The following is a 16576-nucleotide window of genomic DNA, read 5'->3' as shown; positions in this document are numbered from 1 at the left end:
GAATTCTCTCCATGTGGCTGAACTTGTGGATTGCCACTGTGCTCTACAAATTCTGCCCCAGTCTTCATTTGAAATATTTAAGTCTCCTTCCCTTATCCACTTGTCCCTTATATACAGAGTATTTTCGGGTACATTTTGGAAAAAACCCTTATACAACTTTGAAATGATCTTATTACATGGCTGAGCCTTGGATACTGCTAGGAAAACCTTTATTATTCCTGACTCAGCCCTTAACAGTACTCCTGGTTTAATTTTACTTTCTAAATAATCCCTCACTTGAAGATATCTATAAAAGTCACTTTGGTTAAGCCCAAATTTTTCCTTTAGTGAATCAAAGCTTTGGATTTTACCCTTGTCAAAAAAAGTGTAGTAATTTGAGATTCCTAATTTAGCCCAAATACGAAATCGATTATCTATTCTGTTTGGGAAGAAATCAGTATCAAAGGCACACCATCTTAATATTCTTGATGCTTCATTCAAACCCCCTATTTTCATTGTCCGGTGCCAAATTTGAAATGATACATTGATCAATGGGTTTGTTTCCTTATTAATTCTAGTTCTTAGCTTGTTGTCTGCAATGAGGGCAGATAACGGGGACTCTTCCATCATCCCTCGCTCTATTTCAATCCATTTAGCTAAATATACCGAACTACTCCAACAGACTAATGGCCTTAATTGGGCCGCATAATAATAGTATTGTAGGCATGGAAGATTTAACCCACCGTTTTCTTTGCTTAACTGTAGCGTTTTAAATCTTATTCTGGGTTTTTTACCCTGCCATAAAAACCTAGATATTAATTTATTCCATTCCAGAAATTGTTGGTTCGGAATTTCCACCGGAAGTGACTGATAGAGATATAATAATTTTGGTAGAATAATCATTCGCACTGAATCAACTCTAGAACTTAGGCTGAATATGGGGATAAGATTCCAACGTATTAGATCAGATTTTATTTTCTTAATCAAAGGACCATAGTTTAAGTGAAATAGATCTGAATAGTCTCTCGATATGTTTACTCCTAAGTAATTAATTGATTTAGTATCCCATTTGAAATTATATTTCTCTTTAATTTGTCTAGGTGGATCATAATTTAGTGTTAGTACCTGGGTTTTGGAAACATTGAGTTTATAACCCGATATAGCTTCATACCCCTTGAGAAAGTTAAATAGTGTAGGAAGGGACTTCCTGGGTTGGCTCATATATAACAATATATCGTCCGCAAAGAGAGCTAATTTATGCTCCCCCGACTCAATTTCTACCCCTTTAATTGAATGGTTCTGCCTAATCCATTGGCAAAATGGGCCCTTTGATAGAACTAACGTAAACTGAAACAAATTAACAAAACCAAAAACTAAATTCTTAATTAACCATAGATAAGAAACAAAGTGAACTTCCATAATTGAAGTCGTTACCTCGACTTCTGACGAGCCATCACTAGTAGGCTGCAAGGGAAAGCCCCTCTTCATAGACTTGTAGAAGGGGCCCTTGTAGATAGCAGATTCGATTAAAGTCATTTGAGCTAATACTGCATGTCCCGAATATTCAAAACTGCGCTGAATTGACTAGGTTGTAAAAAAAAAAAAAAAAAAAAAAAAAATTCTCAAAATGCCGGCTCCCCATCTCTCTTTCCTCTTGATAAGCTATAAAGAAGCCGGGAATCCTGACCGGGCAGAGATTATCGAGATTAGGAACTCGCGTCTTTTCTTCGGAAAGTCTGCAACTTCTCCCTGAATGTTGGGCCTCTCCTCTGTTGAAGATCGCGGATACCCTTGCTTCGGCCGCCTCTCTGCCAGGTCATCCGTTGGATCTGTTCCATCAGGGTGCCCGGTTGACTGATAGGCTGCACTGGAAGTCCTCGCTTTGCCATATCTTGCGTTGCTTCCTCCACTGTGTTATATGTTTTCGTTCCATCCTCATACATCACCATCAAACGAGCGGGAAACAGAGTTCTAAATTTCACTCCACTGTCCTTCAGGACTTTGCGTATCTCTGCGTACTCTCTACGCATCTGGAGTACTTGAGGAGCGTAATCGTTGTCAAGGTTAATCTGCTTTCCCTGCCAGGAAAATCCTCTCATTTGCCATGCCTGACGAACGATCTGTTCTTTCATTGTAAAACTTAGGAATTTAACCACAATTGATCGCGGTTGTGCGTCTGCTGGCGGCTGCTTTCCGAGCGATCTGTGGGCTCGTTCAATCTGAAACGGTGCGTCCTCTGGTAAATTTAAGTTTTCTCTCAGGAGTTTTTCCAGAAACACAGTCATTGTCGGAGAATCCTTTTCGGCACCTTCCGGCACGCCATATATTCTAACGTTATTACGTCTTGAACGACCCTCTATGTCCACGAGTTTCTCTTCCATTTTGCTGTGCATCTTCAGCATGGCAGTGAGTACCTCTTCCGCATTTTGAATCCTTTCTTCAGCCGTCACAATTCGGCCTTCCGCCTCTTCTAGTCTAGCATTGGCATTGGTAAATTTCTGCTTTAATGTCCTCAAGCTGGGTTTTATTATCTCAACGAAAATCTCTTAACTCCCTAAGAATGAGGCTCAGGTCGACGGTCTCTGCGGCGGGTATCACTGGGTCTTCCTCGTGGCTGCTTATCTGTGTGCTGGGAGGTGAGGGCGTGGGGTTGTCGTCGTATATCTCTGTAGATTTTGATACTTTCTTCGTTTTACACCTAGTTTCCATCTTACTCCCTTTGTATTCTTACGTTATATATTACTTAAATCGTGATTTAAAGAGTATAGGGAGCTTTCTAGACTATTTTATTCGGGAGCACCAGCTCTATGCTGCCATCTTGACGATGTCCAACCCGGAAGTCCAAAAACATTCTATTTCTGAGTAAATTTGAATATATGTTTTAAATATGAAACTAAATCACAGGTTCTTTACTCTTCAGATAGATGGATGGATGGATGGATGGATGGATAGATGGATAGATGGATAGATAGCGGTGTCTTTTGGTGTGACAGAAAAATGTAGAAAGAAAGAAAAAAAACTAAACATAAAAATAACATGAGAAAAATGTATCTTCATTCTTAGAGTTACAAATTGTTATGGTTATGATCTGTTTTTGGCTCCACACCTGTTTCAATTCTCCCAATTAAGTTTTTAGTACTTAAGTTCTGTGTTTATCCCCTGTTCCTTTGTCTGCTATCATTTGATACATGTCTGGTTGTGCCCATCTCATTCTGTCATTAAAATAACTCTTTTGGAACTGTATTCCTTCATTGTGCGCTTGTGTTCACATCAGACTGTAACAGAATAGCACACCCTCAAAGTGCGTAAAATTAGAAGCGTTTGTAACAACGTACACACTTCACAATCATCTGGAGGTGGGAACCGGTGGACAATTAAAATGAGAACTTTAATAATAAAATAAACACCAAAACAGCGCAGCAGCCCCTCACGGACGACTGCCACGCACAAACAAAAACCAAATACAAAATAAAGTCCAGGCCTGGTCATCTCTCGTCCATCACTGTCGTCGCTACTGTTTTGTATCCTTCCATCTCCTCCGTGGGACTCGAGATGGAAGCCCCGTTCCCACGGCTCTCGGCCCTGCCCCACTCGTTACAGCGTTTTTCTTTCTTGGACTGGTTTGAAGAAGTATTACCCTGTGCCCCTGAAACTCCTGCGTCTTTGCTGGTTCCGGCCAGCTCATCTCCTCCTGTGTTCCCATCCAGCATCGCACTCCCTCCTCCTCGTCTGTAACAGCCACCAGTTTTAATTTTAGGTTTTAATTTCACATTTAATGTAACTTTTAATTTTTTTTAATATAATTTCAAACATTAGTTTTCAATGTTTTATGTTTAAAATATCAAAACATTATTTATTATTTGCAAAGTTTTAATTTTGTTGATACTGATTGCATTTGCTTGGTAACAGCCCAAATGTTACCTGACCTAAAAGATGGTGCACCCTTTTAGAGAAAAAATGGCGTAAAGGTTAAAAAAAATTAATTAGGAGTCAGCTGTCAACACAATTAAAAATAAGATATGAGAACAATAACACACTCAGCAAAAAATTGTCTAGTTAACGATGAAATCACAGATTTATATATTTTTGTCAGTGTTGCAAACCCTTTTTTTTTATCTCGATGTGCCACCCCAAGATTTACTGTGGCCTCATCTGGCAACCCCCATTTAAAATTTTCTGAGGGCACTACTGATGGTAAGCCATAAACATTAATTGCCAAAGAAGCTGGCTGTTCACAGAGTGCTGTATCCAAGCATGGTAACAGAAAGTTGAGTGGAAGGAAAAAGTGTGGAAGAAAAAGATGCACAACCAACCGAGAGAACTGCAGCCTTGTGAGGATTGTCAAGCAAAATTGATTCAAGAATTTGAGTAAACTTCACAAGGATTGGACTGAGGCTGGGGTCAAGACATCAAGAGCAAACACACACAGACGTGTCAAGGAATTTGAACCACAGACAACATCAGAGGCATCTTACCTGGGCTAAGAAGAAGAACTGGAAAAAATAAACAAAGTAAAAAAGCTTTTTTTAAATTGGTCTTATGAATTATTCTAATTTGTTAAGATAGTGAAGTGGTGGGTTTTTGTTAAATGTGAGCCAAAATCATCACAGTTAAAAGAACCAAAGAATTAAAGGGGGGGGGGGGGGTGAAATGCTCGTTTTCACTCAATATCCTGTTAATCTTGAGTACATTTAGAGTAGTACTGCATCCTTCATAAATCCAAAAAGTCTTTCGTTTTATTATATTCATAAGAGAAAGATAGTCTGTACCGATTTTTCCCGGAAAAACACGACCGGCTGGAGGCGTGACGTGTGGGCGGAGCTAAAGAATCACGAGCGCGAATAGGCTTTTGCGTTGAGAGCATGTGGAAGCTGTGACATTACCCAGAGCCGTTGAAAAACATATTAAAGGCTCTGACATTACCGTGAGGGAAAACCCATCATCCAAAACAAACCATGGCTTACAGTCAGATTCAGCCGTTTATTTATGATCCAGAATCAGATCCAGAGGCTGAAACTGAACGAAAGCAGCAGCAGCAACGACTCGCTCCGAGCGGGGCTCGAACCCGGGTCTCTGGCATTGGAGGGGACGCACTAACAAGGAGGCAGAGATATTTGAAGCAGTTTTACTCACAGCCTGCAGTTCCAACACACGATCGTGACCCTTTTTCCTTGGGATTGCATCATCCTTAAGAAATAAACGATACGCAAATCCGTCGTCAAACTGGGCCTTGTGAACAAGCATCTTCGAAATGCAGGGAACAAACAAAAACACTTGCACAACTCCGTTGATGCTCTGTAAAAATAAACTCCATCCACTGGTCCCTTAATGCTGTTTTTTTTTTTTGGTAATCTGTGCAGGATTGTCTTGCCCTGGCAACCAAAAACACTTCTTTTGTGACTTTTCACGACGCTCTCGCTCTGATCAGTGAATCGCTCTGATCAGTGAACTGTCTGTGCTCAGCCTCGCTATACGGGAGCGCGCGCTCTTCCGGCAGAAGTGCCTTAGGACCCATAAAAGGAAATTCCGCTCCATCTAACGTCACACAGAGCCATACTCGAAAAAAACTTTCCCAAACTTGTGACAAACCGGAAGGAGTATTTTGGGAACAAAAATACTCCTTCAAACGTACAACTTAATTTTTGAAACTTTGTCCATGTTTAGCATGGAAATCCAACTCTTTAACAGTATAAAAAACTCAGTATGCAGGAAATAGCATTTCACCCCCCCTTTAAACTACTTCGGTCCTTGTGCAGTGAATTTATTTAATACACAAGTTTAAAAATTTTAGTTGAATTACTAAAAGAAATGAACTTTTTCACGATTAATTATTCTAATTTACTGAGATGTACCTGTAAATCTAGAAGGGATGTGTAGTCATTAAAACAATGTGTCATTCTTTACAAGGTTAGCTATCTAGAGAGCATTTTAGGGCATTTGACCTCAGAAACGACTATTTTGACCTGCTCACTAAATTATTGGACACAGTGATGTTCAAAATGCCTAGAAAGACTGTTCACTAGGTTTTGAGAAAAAAAAGCTGCCTATGTACACCGTGAAACACAGTGATACCCAAAATGTTGTCTAGGCAGGCAGCTCAATAGGTTTTGAGCCACATCATCATAAAATTGCCAGGTACAGTATCATGACTCCGCTTTAGTTAGTTTAACTGTCAGATGTGTTGTGAAGGAATATATATATGAAAAGATGTTATTATGATATGTCTTAGACATTTTTACATTTATTAACAATATTATTATTTATTTTAATAGTAATTGGCGGCCCACCTGCAATACCGTTGCGGCCCACAGGTTGAAAACCTTACACTTAGAATTGCGAGATATAAACTCAAAATTGTAAAATATAGGCTAAACTCAGAAATTGTCAGAATTGTAAATTATAAACTCAATATTGTGAGATATAAACTAAGAATTGAGAGATATAAACTCAATAAATAAATGCAACCTGGGTGAGCATGAGAGGTTTCTTTTAGAAATATAAAAAAAAATCTTACTGACCACAGACTTTTGAATTTTTGAGGTAAGTTATTTAAAAACTTTGCACGGTTTCTTCATTGTTCAACAATACATCTAATGCACTTTTGACTCCATGTACATTACTATCAGCCGGTATGGACATTAGTTGGTGCAGGGGCCAAAAGTGTTGCATCTTCTGGATGATCAACAGCGAGTGTGATTCCCTCAGGGGTGACATGGGTCAAGTCCAAAGTGGCAGAATTTGATCCTAAGAACAACGCTGTCCACACAGACTCTGGGAAAAAGGTATTTAGTTTGATAGTTAGCAATTAATGTGTCTCAGAGTTTCATGTGTTGTGAAAGAGTAGTGCTTTTCTGCATAGCATTAGTATAGACAAGAGTCATTTGAAAAGAGAAGTCCTTTGAAATTGATGGGAGATTTTGTGGGGTCAGTAATGTTGCATAATATGACATTACACATTATATTGAACTATGAAGGAGTGTCACACTGGGGGCTCTGTGTGGTGATGACTTTAAATAATGCAACCATCAACTCTTTTTTTCTGGCAAGGGGCCAATTACAATCGACCCATAAACCCCCCTGACACCACAGGACTAAGCAAGAGGGAAGGGATCCTCCAGTGTCTGGATCCTGAATCTGGATCCTCCATTCTTCAGTCAAGCCTGCAGCCGCAGGTCTCTCAAGCCCGCCAGCCGCCACTGACGCAAGTTCACTGCTGCTGCAATGACAAGCCCGCTGGCTGCCCTGTTCACCCGTAACCAAGGGAGGAGAATGAGCCCCAGAGCTCGCTCCAGTGTCGGCTCCAGCCCTAGAGCTCGCTCCGAGCTGGGGGCATAGTATTGCCTCCTGAACTGTTTGCTCCGCCATGGCCTCCTGAACTGTCTGCTCCGTCATGGCCTCCTGAACTGTCTGCTCCGCCATGGCCTCCTGAACTGTCTGCTCCGTCATGGCCTGCTGAACTGTCTGCTCCGTCATGGCCTGCTGAACTGTCTGCTCCGTCATGGCCTCCTGAACTGTCTGCTCCGTCCTGGCCTCCTGGACTGTCTGCTCCGTCATGGCCTCCTGGACTGTCTGCTCCGTCATGGCCTCCTGGACTGTCTGCTCCGCCATGGCCTCCTGGACTGTCTGCTCCGCCATGGACTCCTGAACTGTCTGCTCTGCCATGGCCTCCAAAACTTTCTGCTCCTTCATAGCCTCTTGAGTTCCCTATTCCGCCATGGACTCCTGAACTGTCTGCTCCGTCATGGCCTCCTGAACTGTCTGCTCCGTCATGGCCTCCTGAACTGTCTGCTCCGTCCTGGCCTCCTGAACTGTCTGCTCCGTCATGGCCTCCTGAACCGTCTGCTCCGTCATGGCCTCCTGAACCGTCTGCTCCGTCATGGCCTCCTGAACTGTCTGCTCCGTCATGGCCTCCTGGACTGTCTGCTCCGCCATGGCCTCCTGGACTGTCTGCTCCGCCATGGACTCCTGGACTGTCTGCTCCGCCATGGACTCCTGAACTGTCTGCTCTGCCATGGCCTCCTGAACTGTCTGCTCTGCCATGGCCTCCAAAACTTTCTGCTCCGTCATAGCCTCTTGAGTTCCCTATTCCGCCATGGACTCCTGAACTGTCTGCTCCGTCATGGCCTCCTGAACTGTCTGCTCCGTCATGGCCTCCTGAACCATCTGCTCCGTCATGGCCTCCTGAACCGTCTGCTCCGTCATGGCCTCCTGAACTGTCTGCTCCGTCATGGCCTCCTGGACTGTCTGCTCCGTCATGGCCTCCTGGACTGTCTGCTCCGCCATGGCCTCCTGGACTGTCTGCTCCGCCATGGACTCCTGGACTGTCTGCTCCGCCATGGACTCCTGGACTGTCTGCTCCGCCATGGACTCCTGAACTGTCTGCTCTGCCATGGCCTCCAAAACTTTCTGCTCCGTCATAGCCTCTTGAGTTCCCTATTCCGCCATGGACTCCTGAACTGTCTGCTCCGTCATGGCCTCCTGAACTGTCTGCTCCGTCATGGCCTCCTGAACTGTCTGCTCCATCCTGGCCTCCTGAACTGTCTGCTCCGTCATGGCCTCCTGAACTGTCTGCTCCGTCATGGCCTCCTGAACTGTCTGCTCCGCCATGGCCTCCTGAACTGTCTGCTCCGCCATGGACTCCTGAACTGTCTGCTCTGCCATGGCCTCCAAAACTTTCTGCTCCGTCATGGCCTCCTGAACTGTCTGCTCCGTCATGACCTCCTGAACTGTCTGCTCCGTCATGGCCTCCTGAACTGTCTGCTCCGTCATGGCCTCCTGAACTGTCTTCTCCGCCATGGCCTCCTGGACTGTCTGCTCCGCCATGGACTCCTGAACTGTCTGCTCTGCCATGGCCTCCAAAACTTTCTGCTCCGTCATAGCCTCTTGAGTTCCCTATTCCGCCATGGACTCCTGAACTGTCTGCTCCGTCATGGCCTCCTGAACTGTCTGCTCCGTCATGGCCTCCTGAACTGTCTGCTCCGTCCTGGCCTTCTGAACTGTCTGCTCCGTCATGGCCTCCTGAACTGTCTGCTCCGTCATGGCCTCCTGGACTGTCTGCTCCGCCATGGCCTCCTGGACTGTCTGCTCCGTCATGGCCTCCTGAACCGTCTGCTCCGTCATGGCCTCCTGAACTGTCTGCTCCGTCATGGCCTCCTGGACTGTCTGCTCCGCCATGGCCTCCTGGACTGTCTGCTCCGCCATGGACTCCTGGACTGTCTGCTCCGCCATGGACTCCTGAACTGTCTGCTCTGCCATGGCCTCCAAAACGTTCTGCTCCGTCATAGCCTCTTGAGTTCCCTATTCAGCCATGGACTCCTGAACTGTCTGCTCCGTCATGGCCTCCTGAACTGTCTGCTCCGCCATGGCCTCCTGGACTGTCTGCTCCGCCATGGACTCCTGAACTGTCTGCTCCGTCATGGCCTCCTGAACTGTCTGCTCCGTCATGGCCTCCTGAACTGTCTGCTCCGCCATGGCCTCCTGGACTGTCTGCTCCCCCATGGACTCCTGAACTGTCTGCTCTGCCATGGCCTCCAAAACTTTCTGCTCCGTCATAGCCTCTTGAGTTCCCTATTCCGCCATGGACTCCTGAACTGTCTTCTCCGCCATGGCCTCCCAAACTTTCTGCTCCGCCATGGACTCCTGAACTGTCTGCTCCGCCATGGCCTCCCAAACTTTCTGCTCCGTCATGGCCTCCTGAACTGTCTGCTCCGCCAAGGCCTACTGGACTGTCTGTTCCGCCATGAGTTCCCTGCTCCACGATGGTATCCCGAATGGTCTGTCCTGAGGGATATCCAGAGTGCCCACCCGCCCTCAGACTGATCTCAGACAGTTCCAGACAGTTCAGACTCTGAACTATCTACTCGGCCATGGCCTCCTCAGTTCCCTATTCTGCCATGGCCTCCTGAACTGTCTGCTCTGCCATGGCCTCCTGGACTGGTTGATTCACCATGGTCACCTGAATTCCATACTCTGCCATGGCTCCCCGAGCTGAATTTTTGTAAAGTTTTGTAGGCCTATACCTGTCTGTCACCCGTAAGAAATAAGTTTGACGAAATATTGATTGTAAATTGTTTTATGAGGGGCATTACTAGTACAAGTGTAAATGTGAATCCTATTCAGTCTCTTTTAATCAATATCCCACATACAGTACTTTTGAAATGAATGGCATACAAAAGTGCAGCCATCTGCATTTCAATACAGTAACTTCCATCCAAACTTTTGCCATAGTTTACAACAGGTAATACTAAAAGAGTTTACTGTTATATTGACAAAATGACTATGATCTTGTTTGTGAAAAATTATTTTTCATTCTGATGGCACTGATATGTTTGTTGACATAAATACTTAATTTACTTAAAAATAATTAAGTACTTAAAATAGAGATGATCTAAAGATTTTGAGTAAATTGCAGGGTTTTACAAGGTAATCCATTGTATGATGCTGTTTGTTTTGTTTTGAGAAATGCACATGCTTCTTTACAAATATTAAGGATGATTTGAGAAATGCATCAAAGCTACTGTAATCTGTAATAAAACCAAAGTTAAAAATGATCCTTATTTAACAATTACTTGTGTGATGTTTGATGAGATTTTCGTCTCAAGCTGTCAGTCTAATTGATTTAATTCCGCTGATTACAGATCAAGGGCCTGCCTGAAGGGTTTGACCATCCCAAAATCGGTTTAAACTACTCTGTGAAAACAGTGGAATAGACATGGAATGCCTTGAAGAACTTTTAGGAGGGCAATGCTTTGTTCACTTTCCCAAACACTCCCGTCAAATGTGGAGGAACGCCTCAGAAAATCATGTACCTCTATGACGCCTTCCTGAGAAAGGTTCATTCATACACTTACAAAAGTATAATGCTGTTACTATATTTCTGGACATGTATGATGATAGTATTACCATGATTCTTGGACAAATATCATGATAAAACCATGTTTTTGGTCATATATCATGGTGACACAAAGTATTTTGGACATGTATAATGACAATACTGTGTACTATGGTCATGAAAAAGTGTTAATAACATGTTCTTTGGCCATGTATCATGGTAACACCATCTATTTTGGACATGTGCCATGGACCATGGTAATACCATATTTTAAGGTAAGACCATGTTTTTTGAGCATATACAGTTTCATGGTAAAACAATAGGTTACTGTCGTAACCCCGGTTCTCTGAAACATCGAGTGGAGAGATCCACCTATGGGAAGGGCATCCGTACCTGACCTCTGCAGAAGCATCCAATTGCACCAAGTCTGGCTAGACAGACAGAAGCGCGCAGCCAATGCCAGGTAAGGGCCCGCCCCCTTACCTAGGGGTATAATAATGGCTGCAGCGCTGCTATTCCCCAGTTAAGTATATTCGCTTCTCATGTGGCAAGCGGGGCAAAGCTGGTGGATCTCTCCACTCGATGTTTCAGAGAACCGGGGTTACGACAGTAACCTATTGTTCTCTTTCATCATCTCGTGTTCGAGATCCACCTATGGGAGAGAAATGGACAGCTCCCCGATTGCCCAATACACTCACAGTGAGGTTCTGAAAGCCAGAGAAGGACGGTCGCCCCAGAGAGGCGGTGCCTGACACGTCCCATACTCATGAACCTGCAATACTGATGCACATTCGTGACTGCTGTGCATATGCAGCACATGAAAAAATGTTAGCATCACACACATGATAACCAATGTGCATATAAATGCACCCAGAAAAGGAATGTAAAAACATGCTAGTGACAGGGATGTGCATGGCCAGCCGGCCCATTCACTCCTTCTTCACCTCTTCCAGCAGGGTTGCAGGGAAGGGCTAAGAGGACCCCACCCCTAAAACCGAATGTGCTACCGAGATGCTGGTGACAACCAGCCAGTAATAACGCACAAAGGTATAAGGAGAAGACCAAATGGCAGCGGAGCAGATGTCCTTTAGTGACGCTCCCTGGTGGCTGCATTCCCTTTGATTCATAAGCCAAAGTTATAGCATTCACAAGCCAATGTGAGAGGCGTTGCTTAGAAATAGGATTCCCTCCATGAGTGGATGCCCATGAAATAAAGAGCTGGTCGCTCTTCCGGAAAGCACTAGTCCTGTTCATATATGTCCGTAAAGCACGGACGGGACACAGAGCATTTAGCCTCTCATCCTGAACGCAGGGAAGCACTTCGGCATGAAGGCCGGATTAGGCTTAAGGGAAACCATATCTCCACTAAGAGAAAATTTAGTGCACAAGGGATGAACCGAAAGTGCATGTAGCTCACTGACACGTTTGGCTGATGCCAAGGCCAAGAGCAAAGCTGTCTTGAAGGACAGCAGCTTTAGGGAAATACTTCCAAGAGGTTTAAAAGGATACTGAGACAGAGCCTCCAACACCATGGAGAAGTCCCACTCAGGCACCCTTCATAAATCTGCGGATTAGATGATGTTGCCCGACTGTTGAGCCCTCAAAGCCCACATGAAAGGCCGAAATCGCAGCCAAGTAGACCTTAATTGTGGAAAAAGACCTGCCTTTTCCCAAGAGGTCTTGGAGGAAACACAAAATATCAGGAACTGAGCACTGATAAGATGTGAGACCACGCCCATCAAACCACCCTTCGAACACTTGCCACTTACTGCCATACAAGAATCGCATAGACACGGCCCTGGCATTCTGTATAGTAGCAATCACACGCGGCGAAAGCCCCAGTGCGCTTAGGTTCGTCCTCTCACGGGCCACGCCCAAAGAGCCACCCTGTCCGGGTGTGGGTGATAAATCTCCCCGTTCGCTTGGGACAAAAGATCTGTGCGGGGGGGAGGCGCCACGGCTCGGCATATAACAGAGGGATTATCTCCGCCAGCTATGGTGCTTTGGGCCACCTGGGTGCTATCAGAATGAGAGACAGGCCCTGCTCTCTCACCCTGGCCAGTGTAGGAATTATCAGGCACAGGGGAGGAAAGGCATACAGCAGCACTCTGGGCCACGGGTGGGCCAGTGCATCTACCCCGAGGGGTGCGTCCACGTCCTTTAGCGAGAAGAACATAGGACAATGGTAGTTTTCGCGCGAGGCGAATAGATCTACGGTTGCCTGTCCAAATCTCATCCATAACATATCCACTATCTGCGGGTGAAGGCGCCAATCTCCGTAGATTGGGTTTCCCCTTGATAGAAGATCCGCGCCTCTGTTTAGAAGGCCGGGAACATGAGTCGCGCGTTACGACACGAAAACCCGTCCGCTCCACACTAGAAGCTTGTAAGCTAGAGCGTGAAGTTTCGACGAGCGCACGCCGCCCTGACGGTTGATATAAGCCACTGTCGTGGTATTGTCGCAGCGTACGAGCACATGATGTCCCTGCAGGCGAGGCAGAAAATGATTCAGAGCTTTCCATACGGCCATAAGCTCTAAATAATTTATGTGCGCTGAACGTAGTCTGCTCGGCCACAGACCGTTCACCGTTCTGCCCTCCTGGGTGGCGCCCCAGCCTGTCAAGGACGCATCTGTCGTCACAACTTTCCGCATCATAACTGTCCCCAGAGGGGTTCCATGTGCGTAAAAGTCTGCGCTCTTCCAGTGGCGCAAGGCTGCCGAGCAGGCGCGCGTCACTATTACAGAGCGGCAAAGATCGCGCGTCGGGCTGAAATGTAGTAACAAAACCCATTTCATGAACGCTCTCATTCTCAGGAGTCCCAGCGGTACAACCTGGATTGATGAAGCCATAAGACCCTGCAGCCTGAGGCATGTGCGATATTGTACTTTCGCCCCCTCTCTGAACTGCGACAGACAGTTCATTAGAGAGAGAACGCGCTCTTGAGAGAGACGCGCTCGCATGGAGACTGGGTTCAACTCCAAACCCAGGAAAATGACATTCTGACTGGGTGTAAAATTGCTCTTGCTCACATTCACTCTGAACCCGAGAGATGTGATGTGCATGAGCACACGGCAGGTGTCCTGCAACACTTTCTCTTTCGATTCGGCTATGATGAGCCAATCGTCTATGTATGTCAGAATCCTCATACCTGACATTCTCATGGGTGCTAAACCCGCCTCCGCACACAGACAGAAACAGCGGGGGCTTAGACTGAGCCCAAACGGCAGAACTGTGAATTCGTAACATGTGCCTTGGTAGGCGAAACGAAGAAACTTCCTGTGTGGCGGATAAATGCTTATATGGAAGAAAGCATCTTTCAGGTCGACCGATGTGAACCAGTCGTTCTGTTTTATGGCACGGGCGAGCGAGCCATGAGTCAGCATTCTGAAATTGTATTTCCTCAAATGTTTGTTTAACACACGAAGGTCCAGAATAGGGCGGAGAGCGCCGTCCTTTTTTGGGACCAGGAAATAACGAGAATAAAATCCCTGATTCATCAGAGTGGGGGGCACCATCTGAATCGCTCCCTTGTTTAGGAGGGAGGATATTTCCTCTTTCAGAATGTGTGAGGCGTTCTCTTCTGTGTGTGAAGAGAGAACGCCGTTGAAATGCGGGGGTTTCATTGAAAACTGCAGTCTGTATCCCTGCATTATAGTACGCATCACCCACTCGGGAGCCGAAACAGTTCGCCAAGCCCATTCGTGATTCGCAAGTGTTCCCACCCGAGCTGCAGCGGGGCTGTGTAAGCCCAGCTGGTTTATTTGTGATGCAATGGCGCCATCTAGTGGACACACCAGGGGCAACATGCAGGGGTTCAGACAGATTTCCTCTTTCTGCGGAGAGAGATCCTCTCTCCATAACAAATTCATTTGATTCGTTTGTTTTAATGTGTTTTTTGTTTTTCTGTGTGTTTTGTGTTGGGGAAACACTGGGGCCGAAGCCTTTATTGGTTGGGTGAGGGGAACAGAGTGTATGCGGTGTGGTGACACTGCTTTTGCACTTTTCCTCACAACAGACCCCCTGAACGTGAGGGGGGAACACACACCGTTCATTAAACACATGGGCTGGGCAGCCTCGAACGGAGAGGAATCGATCCATCCGCGGGAGACCCTGCGTCTTTTGAACGGGGGTCCTGGGACAGGGACAGAGTCCGAAGGGCTCGTGGCCCATGAACGCGGACTCGATGCCTCCATCAATCGAACATCAGGCAGGCCGCTTACGTTTCGAGTCGATGGGGGTAGGGTTAGATGGTCCTCCAGCCGCGGCCGCGGCGGGAGTCGATTTTTCCCCTTAGGAAGACATAACTTGAAGGCCTCGTCCTCCTTCTTTTTGTCGTCACACCGTTGTTGCATCAATGCGACGGCGGGGCCGAACAGAGCCCGATCGGGCTCCATCGACGCGCCCGCGATGCGCCGCTTCTCACTGTCAGGAAGGCCTGACAGGTTAAGCCAGAGCGCGCGCTCTCCCACCACAGAAAGCGCCATAGAGCGCCCGCAGGCTTGGACGGCCTGCCGAGCATTACGAAGGACGAGGTCGTTCACCGTGAGGATCTCCTTCCACAAGTGTAGAGAAGGAGTTCGCTTTTTTAGCAGTTGCCCTAATTCGTCCAAAATCTCCGCCTGGTAAGCGGAGAGGAGAGACGAGACGTTCAGGGCCCTGACTGCCAAGGCCGAGGACTTGTATGCGGCCTGGTGAACTGAGGCAGAAAAACGGTCCAGCTTGTTGGGCAAGACCGGCTTAGGGGGAGCGAGCAGCCCGCCCTGAGCGGGGTTAAGGTGCCTGGCGATGGAAGGCTCGATAGCGGGGGGGTCGCCCATACCATGAGCTGCCATATCCTTTACTTCAAGGCCCGAAAGGCCGTGTTTGAAGTCGAGCGGTTCGCTCCAGTTGTGCCTCATATGCTTAGCGCACGCTGGAAGGACGGGGAAGAGTTTTTTCCCTCGCTCACACACTTCCAGGAGGATGGACTGAGGCAGGGCTGCGTGGCCGCTAGCCTGGGGAACGCCAGAGGGCGGGATGGCATCCTCGTCCTCTGAGACCCCGAGAAGGGCCGCATCATCCTCATCGCCGGAACCGGCCGGTTCGTCGGTGAGCATGAGGTTGCCCGCGAAGATGTCCTCTTCAGGGAATGCGGGATTGGGCTGGTCAGCCCAAACAAGTGAGGAGGCGCCCCGGGAGTCCCCCGGTAGTGCGTCGTCGTCACCGTGTCCCAGATCTGAGTCAGTAAAACCGAGCTCGGAGCACTGGGTCGCTCCAACCTTAAGACGGCGTCGTAAAACATTTTTGGGCAGCATAAGGCAATGACTGCAATTTTCCGCGTTCTCCAAGGCTTCTTGAGCGTGTTTAAGGCCCAAGCAAACCACGCAGAACGGGTGAAGGTCCTTAGCAGCGATGAGTGCTCCACACGCGGCCAGGCAGGCCCGTGATAGGCTATTCCCCGGAGAAGCGTTATGTATAGAAAGCGACATACCGGAGAAGAAATCGGAAAAATCCGTGGCGGGCAGCCGTGGGAGCAGGTGAAAACGACGAGAGCGCGGCGGCCCTGAATGCAGAACACAGCAGAAAAAGCTGAGAAGACGACAGTCACGTCTGGCGGAGGCTGATCAATTGATATGTCCTCCTGAAGACACGAAGGTGAGCATCGTAATCCAACCGAACTGTGTCAATGCAGAGATCGCGAGAAGCGAATGTCAACTGGGGAATAGCAGCGCTGCAGCCATTATTATACCCCTAGGTAAGGGGGCGGGCCCTTACCTGGCATTGG

General features: G+C 47.0%; 1 pseudogene; it reads right to left on the bottom strand.

Annotated features, from left to right (window-relative positions):
- Positions 1–12538: 12538 nt before the first annotated feature.
- Positions 12539–16280, bottom strand: LOC128014056 (uncharacterized; annotated as a pseudogene).
- Between the last annotated feature and the right edge of the window lie 296 nt (positions 16281–16576).

This window comes from Carassius gibelio, chromosome B25 (genome assembly GCF_023724105.1).
Source record: "Carassius gibelio isolate Cgi1373 ecotype wild population from Czech Republic chromosome B25, carGib1.2-hapl.c, whole genome shotgun sequence".
In the NCBI taxonomy this organism is placed as follows: domain Eukaryota; kingdom Metazoa; phylum Chordata; class Actinopteri; order Cypriniformes; family Cyprinidae; genus Carassius; species Carassius gibelio.
The sequence above is the reverse complement of the archived record's forward strand: the minus strand, read 5'-3'. Positions and strand labels throughout refer to the sequence as shown.